This window comes from Aplysia californica, unplaced genomic scaffold (genome assembly GCF_000002075.1).
Source record: "Aplysia californica isolate F4 #8 unplaced genomic scaffold, AplCal3.0 scaffold00109, whole genome shotgun sequence".
Classification (NCBI taxonomy): Eukaryota; Metazoa; Mollusca; class Gastropoda; order Aplysiida; family Aplysiidae; genus Aplysia; species Aplysia californica.
Window position 1 is genome coordinate 901,978 of NW_004797379.1, and position 8,072 is coordinate 910,049.

The 8,072-nt window shown below is 40.4% G+C and overlaps 1 long non-coding RNA gene across 2 annotated transcripts in view; it reads right to left on the minus strand.

Annotated features, from left to right (window-relative positions):
- The window catches only part of LOC101860247, an 87,692-nt gene extending 79,880 nt beyond the window's left edge, over window positions 1–7,812 (minus strand). Inside the window, exons 1-2 of one of the 2 annotated variants that reach the window (XR_004858414.1) lie at window positions 7,673–7,812; window positions 4,949–5,309 (exon numbers count right to left, since the gene is read on the minus strand). This is a non-coding gene — a long non-coding RNA (uncharacterized LOC101860247). The other variant, XR_004858413.1, reaches the window with a different exon arrangement.
- Window positions 7,813–8,072: the final 260 nt, after the last annotated feature.

Here is an 8,072-nt window from a genome sequence, read left to right on the forward strand (position 1 = left end):
TGGGGGTGGGGTGGGGAGGGGCTTAGTTGCAGGAAGCGCAAGCTTTTTGTTCGAAGCTGCTATTTATTTTTCTCTTTAAAAAGGGGCCTCTCGTCATTTTGCCGACGGATTTTGTCTCAGCAGCGAAAGAGTTAAGTTGTTCGTTGTTTGCACACTTTCTCCACATCACTAGCTCTGTTGGTTGGAGTCATTCGGCGTGTTACTTCTGGTTTGGTTGGAGCTACTATACTTCCAATATTATTATTACTACTACTGGGTACTACAACGAGAGTTTTCTCAGGGTAGCCGAGCGGAGAAACGGGCGGCGAACCAAGCTCGCTAGTATCTGTTTCCGATCTGGCAATTGAAGAAGAAGAGTGTAGAGCTAACGAAATAGCTGGACCTGGTACCGATGCCTGTTACACCTCTGCTGAGACAGGTAAATTTACGGAAGGTTTACCTGTGGAAGCTTTACCTGTTGTATCTGCCATGCGGATGCTGCTAGTCTGCTATTGTTTCTGTTTCTACGTTTATCTCTTCTGTTACTGCTATACCCCTCCCCCCCACACACACACTCACCGATTTACTACTTACGAGGATTTGCTGCTGCTATTGCTACAGGAACAAGATCACAAGGGTTTTGGCTTGATTTTACCCAGCATTTAGCAGCAGATTCTGTGGTGTAGTAGTTACGTGCTGCGATGTTGCCACGCAGAAGACGATAGATCGATCCGGGTTGGGGGAAATTTTTATGGCGTACCTCGGTCTGTCTGCTGATGCGTTGTAGCTCTTTCATTCTGTGTTGGCCATGACAGGCAAGGTCGAAGTTCATCCCCCTAACTGATCTAAATTGTGTTGATAAGGGCGTAAAAATTCTACATAAAGAAATCCAAAACTTGAGGCATTAATTTCCTTTCCCAGTTGATTTAAATTGTTTTGAGAAGGGAGTAGAATCTTCTACATGAAAATCCCAAACCAAGAGCATTTATTGAACCATTCCCTCGACAATGCCTCAGCTATTGTTTTTTTCTGTTCTGTAAATAAGCACGGCTTAAGAACGATATGGAACATAATTAATAGCAAATCGATAAACAGCCTTAATTTTCCATGACTTAAGTTAAGGTCGGGGTTTACAGGGATCATATTCATGTACGTCGCAAGCTGTATATTAGATAGGCAGCAAAGAGTTTTGATAGGCAGTCAAAGGACTGTTGTCGACAGCTAAACATGCCATCCTCATCGTTTGTTCAAAGCTCTAGAATCTAGTTTGTTATATGGTAACAATAGTCGTAAAGCACATCGCGCTTGCTATAGAGCCTGGATATACATGATAATAGCATTAATAATGGCACTACTACTACTACTACTACTACTACTACTACTACTACTACTACTACTACTACTAATTTATACTGCTACTACCATTGCAACTATCATTATGAATATCCTTCATTTTCGCTACACACGGCTGTGTAGTAATGGTGGCGACACAGATACAGTAAAATTGCACCCACCTAAAAAAAAAGAAGCCAAAATACCAAACCCCACCCCCCCCAAACAACCAATAACAACAACAGAAACGTATCAATCACACCCCCCCTTCCTCACATAAAACAACAACGAAAACAACCTCCCCCCCCAACACACACACACACACACACACACACACACACACACACACACACACACACACACACACACACACACACACACACACACACACACACACACTTTTCTGAAGCTCACAAGGTGCTAATATGAACCAAAGAAGGAAGTCGTGACTGTGTTTTTCCCCTGATTGGATTAAATGGGACAATGAATAACACGCATCTGCTGAAATTGTGTAATTTATTTACAAAAGAAGCAAGACAAAGAGAATCATTCTTTTTCTTCTCTTCTTCTCTCATGTGAGAGTTGAGCTCTCTGTATCTCGAGATGGGCGATCTCATTGCGAGTGTGTATGTGTATTTGTTTGTGTGTGTATTTATGTGTGTGTATGTGTGTGTGTGTGTGTGTGTGTGTGTGTGTGTGTGTGTGTGTGTGTGCGTGTGTGTGTGTGTGACCGTGCACATTTTGTTTGTGAGTTGGGGGGGGGGGGTCTAAGAGGTGAATAAAGAGGGGGGCTAAATATTAGATTCATAGTCACAAGCATTTTTATAGTCCTTGAGTGACAGAATGGGACAAATACATCCCTTTAACTGTTGGGAAAATTCCACCAAGAGCACAACGGTAGCGTTGACAGGGAATACATTAAGTAGGCAATTTATAAATCTGATATCTGAATTTTGCTCCAGCTGTTGGCTCGGTTATTGACCTATACTACAGCACTTCGTCAGCGAAGACAGAAGAGAGGGGCGCCCTGTATAGTTAGTACAATGTTGGTATTCTGCTGGACTATGGATGGCCCTGGTTCGAGTTTTAACTGAATGTTCTTGAACTGGGGTCTTTTGAAGAGTGTTCATGGTTCTCAGCCCAATTGAGTAGGTCCTATCGGAAACGGACGTGAAACTTGGAGGTCCCGCCTCTTAAATTACGTAATAGTGCTGTTAGTGGCGTTAAATCTGTACATTTACACTCATTTTTTATGGAGAAAATGTAAATGCGGGTGTTTGTTACATCCCCATCGACATAATTTAGAACAATTTGGAGGCTGACTTTTGGACCTGCTGGTCGGACCTTCGAAATACGAGCTTAAATCAATGCCTGTCAGACTGAGTTGTACCGCCCACTAGCATGATGGAGGTAATTTAGGTGGGTGTTGGGGAGCACCCGGGTAGTGATAGGTGTTGTGTCATGCTTCGGTAAATTATACAAAAGTTAACACGCACCGTCCTAAATTATGTCAAAGGGGACTTAATTCGTAAAACATCTACAATTAATCACTCTAAATAATTAACGAGCTTAGCTCGTCTTGGCATTACGAGGTCATATTTGGAACAGAAACTCCTTTCAAGCTACGACGTAGCAAATTAGTAAATGCTTGATAAAAATTAAGTTCTGGGAAGCTGGTCACTGCAAAAGACGACTCCCAGAGCGTCTGCTGTCAAGATCAGATCAGACATGCAAACCCTAAAAACCGTAGACAGTTGGCATGACAGGAGGGAGAGCACATGTGGACTACACATGTCATGTTATGGTGTGCCGATGTCATTTTATGTGTCAATTTCAGGCAAGGTGTCGATGTCATGTCATTTATTGTGTCAACGTCAGGTATTGTGTATCGACGCGATGAAATCAGTTATTCCTCAATTTTTGGGCATGTGGAAATATTGAACTCAAAGTTTGTTCTTTTGTCTTGCTTCTGATGAAAAAAATAACCATCTGTCTAGAATAGAATTACATTGTAGAGATATTCGCGGTTGGAGGGGGTGGGCGTGGCAGGGTGTCAGGGAAAGAATAGTGAGAACATGGCTGCCAAAGTTGGATAGCTTCCAAAGCTTGAGCACTTGAAAACTGCAAATTTACATCTTGTTTATGCTTTTAATCTAGCGATTCCAGTAAAAAAATCCACACACAAATGTATATTTAAATGAACATCAAAAGTGTTGAGCCACACATATTTAATTAAGTTTCGTTTGAGGTTTTGGTCAACAAAATTTCTCTGGTTAGTATTATAATATAATGTAACTGATAATGTTAATCTTCTTCCCTTTCTTCCTTTCTTTCCTTTCTTATTGCTATTGCCACTATGTCTCTTTTGGTCTTTTTCCTTATCTTACTCTCTCTTAGTGCTTCTCTCTTTTTAATTCTCTGATTTTATTTTTAAAAATTTTTTTCTTCTTCCCACCCCCCCCCCCCCCTATCTCTCTTTCACACTTACTTCGACTTTCTCTTTCTCCCACATATTCCGTTGTAGTTCACCCCTCCTTCTTTTATGCTCCCTTTGAATAGCTGTCGTACGGGAACATTGCAAACAATGCTTGGATTTGTACAGCTTTTTTGCCCTCTGACGTCTTTTTGAGTGCAATAAATTGGCGCCATTTCCTCGGAATTGGCAAGACATTCCTGACCACATTTTCTGTTTTTCACATGCGTTACCCAGGGCCATTTTCACAATTGATCTTAAGTGCTCTTTTACAGAAAATAGAACAACAGGCGTCAATTTTTGCATGACTTCCGATCTCCCTGGGTTCTCTCACGTTGTATATAAATATTCAGGAAGAAAGTTTTTTTTTCACTTGAAATAGCCCGAGAGAAAACACATCATAATATTACTCTTAGAACTTTCTTTAAGAAATATGGAAAATCGTTCCTCATAACTATTTACGTGGAAGAAATACACTCGTGTGATAAAAATGATCGCAAACACGAATGCGTTGTTATGGCAGGAGACCCAAAAACTCAAACTCCTTTCAGTGCAAAGAAAGATTATGAGAAAAAAAAGAACGCTAAGGTGAACTTATCACCGTGTCAGCTTATTTTTTACAGAGAAAAAGTAAACGCAGGTGTTTGCTACGTCCCCATAAAGACAATTTTGAACAATTGGAGGCGAGCCCTTGATCCTGCTTGTCAGAGCGAACATATATCCCTGCAGAAAGACCGATATACACTCGATAAATTCTCCCTCACCAATCGGAAATTGAACTTGGGTCTCCTGTGTGCGACAGTAAAGCGCCCATCCACTACACTACAGTCACCGTTTGAGGTGTTGGTCAACACAATGTTCAGGTGTAATATTGTTGGTCAGTATAATATTATAATGAAACTGGTAACGTTAATATTATTTCCTTTTTTACTTTCTTTTCTTTTTTATTTCTGTGGCAGCAATACCGAAAAAAATACACATGTTTTATGAAAATAATTCCAAAAACGAATGCATTGTTCAGGACAGGACACACAAAAACCAGTACTCCCTTCAGTGCAAGGAAACATTAGGAGAGAAAAAGAAACGTGAAAGTGAACTTTATCACAAGGTCAACTTATTCTGCCTTTGCACTGAACGAAGAACAGATACGTTGATTTATCTTACCTGCAACTCAACACGTGCCAAGAAGAATGTCTCCACAATGTCTGTATCTTAAATGTCAGTATATCCCGAGTAGTGCAACAGATGAGAAATATCAAGTTGGTCTTAAAATTCAGAAAAACAACACTTGAAACAGTTGAGTCACAGGGTGCAGAAGAATCATTCACAGGTAGTCCGATGGTATAGATCAATGTACACGATCGCAATTCTCACAGTTTGCTTTTTTCTCAACACAAGGTGCTTTCAGATGTGTTCGCTCAACGTGAGCGGAGGTTTATCGTCCAAAGCAGACAATCCGTATATTATATGGCCTTATATTGGCCTTGCAGGATGTAGATTCACGCTCAACTGTTGGCTGACTTGACTGTAGACAAGACAAACATTTGGTTGGTACCATGATTTACGCCTACGACCAAATCTATTTCTGTTTGCGCCTTTAATGTAATCTCTTCTCGAAGATTTGGCAGCGAATGTTCCTAATTATTCTCCCGGTTTGAAATAAGAAGCACATCTCAAATATTTGGAATTAAGAAAAGTTTGTGGTTGCTTGGATGTCCCATAGTATTTTCTGCTACTTTTACTTTTCCTATGTTATCTATTTCATCCCAATTTAGCCCTTGTGAAAGATTACCGTTAATCAGCTAGAACCCGATATCTGAATTGCAGGGCTTTTGACAAAGCGGTCGAATTTGTCAAGACAAAAATTAAACTACAGAGAAATTTAAAAAAAATTGTGGTTAATGATAACGATCGCCTTTGGAACTGAGAAAACAAATATCTATAGACATCTTGAAATAGATAGAAACAGACTCAGTTATTATAATGTCGTAAAATAGATTAGAACGGCTTCTGTTATTATAGATGTCTTGACAAAGATTAATACAGTTTCTGTGTTTGAAGAGAGTGGACGAAACCAGCAGAATGCAAGAGTCCTTGCTGAATGTTGTTCAAATATTTGATAGATTGTGCTTATCGTATGTGCATGAGATTTCATTTCTGGCCGAATGATATTGTCATTTGTCATTCCTGATCACACTCTCCTGGGCACGGTGGGGATTACGTTCTTCTTTCTTTATAATTGCATTTTTTGTGTTATCCAGGGCCGCTATGATGTGATGAAACCTTTTAAAGAATCCATGATTTATAGACATGTTTTAATACGTCAGCACCACCTGGCGGGGTGTTTATAAAAGATGACAGTGTGCTCCAATGAGCAGCTAATGTTGTTCCAGCCAGTGTTTGATTTAAACAATGCGGTATTAAACACTGCAGACGGCAGGAGGTATTGCTGATACATCATGTTTTAACGATATTGAATGACAAAGGAAACTGTCGACAACTTTATGGGAGAAAACTGGAGCAAAATGAGTTTACTAAAAACTGTGAAAAATGTAATCCGAAACGAAGCAGCGGGAAGAAAACAAATCTCCGCAATATTAAGTTAATAATGGTTTATGGCAGCAAGCAAGACGAACTCAAACGTACTTTTTGCGGTTACGTGCTCAAATAAAGACACAGAAATGATTCTTAAAGATAATATTGCGTCTGACGAAGCAACTGTCAAATCTGATAGTATTACATCAGTATAAATGTTTAACGTCAGAAATAACCCATTATAAATCAACTGGGAAGCAGGCTACCCAGACTCTTCCTCCGAGAGTCAAACGGGGCTGAGTGAGATGTAACGCAGTAGCATAACGATGGAGACTTGTTTCTGTTATGTGCTAGGCAAAGAGCATATTCAGTATATCACAGACACACATTGGCAGTCGTGGCGGTCCTGAGTACTGACAGTACTGACAGCTCGACTAAGCTGGCTTAATCTGAACCTGTAGGTGTGTCAATTTTGGAGAAACGTTTAATTTCTATCAAATAGGCAATTATACCAAGACGCTACCTCAGAATTACAAAGTTATATCTGCTTGTTAACGACTCCGAATAATCGAGAGAATTTGATAGAGTTTATGACCTCATGCTTTTACTAACTCCAAACGGTTAGAAACGTCCAGATAGAGTTTAGTGATTCTAAGCCAGCGATTTACACCTAGTGGTTTTCCCAATTACAGATGATATTCACATATCTATTTTCTCTGGATTCTTTTGACATTCTGAACTGATAATTAATGTTTTAGCGTAAGAGACGCATCGGGTTTAGACTATCAACTGAACAAATAAATCACTAGAAAAAATTAACAGTATTATCTTTCGTCACAAAAATAATTTCAAATACCTAACAGGTTCATGAGACATAAGATTGTCACTTTATTCATTTCAAATCGTGCATTCTCAAAGAGGTTCAAATTAGCTTTTTCAAAACAAGTTGACGATAATTAAAAAATACTACAACAACTAACAGCATAGTTTTATGCTGCGACAGCACTTCGCACTACTGTTATCATAAAGCTTGTTCCAATTTCAGATCGATATTCCTATGAACTGACACTTTCAGTCGACAAGGGTAGCTAAACTGTTTTGAAGATAATAACACCATTTTGACATAGTATATAAAATGGAAATATCCAATGCTAAACAGCAGTAATTGACGACAGCACAAAGTAGGTAGGAAGACTGCCTTAACGTACTCTGCACGACTCGGAAGCCCAGCGTCCGAGATAGCCAATAGAGAAAAGTTTGTTGCAGTACAGAATAACAACCCTCTAGTAACTAACTGCGCGACTGCTTCTCCATATCGCGATCGGGGACCGACCGTGCATCCCTCACACTCACCCTAGACGCCAAAAGCGGTCGCTCGTTCTGTCGCGGCGAGTCAAGTCACCCAGCACCAGCTCTATCGCCCCAGTCATCGGTGATACCATCCACCCACCGCACGCGCGCACACACACTCACTCGCGATTTCCTTGGCGCTCACCCTCGTATGCGCGTGCTCGAAGGAATTTCCTCTGCGTGTCTTTGGTTTAGCGCTTGTATCAAGTCACGGATCTAAAGAGGCAAGGGAGAGAGAGAGAGAGAGAGAGAGAGAGCGAGAGCGAGAGAGAGAGAAGGAGAGAGACAGGGAGGGAGAGAGAGAAGAAGAAGAAAAAGAAAGAGAGAGAAAGAGAGAGAGAGAGAGAGAGAGAGAGAGAGAGAGAGAGAGAGAGAGAGAGAGAGAGAGAGAGATGTAGAAAGA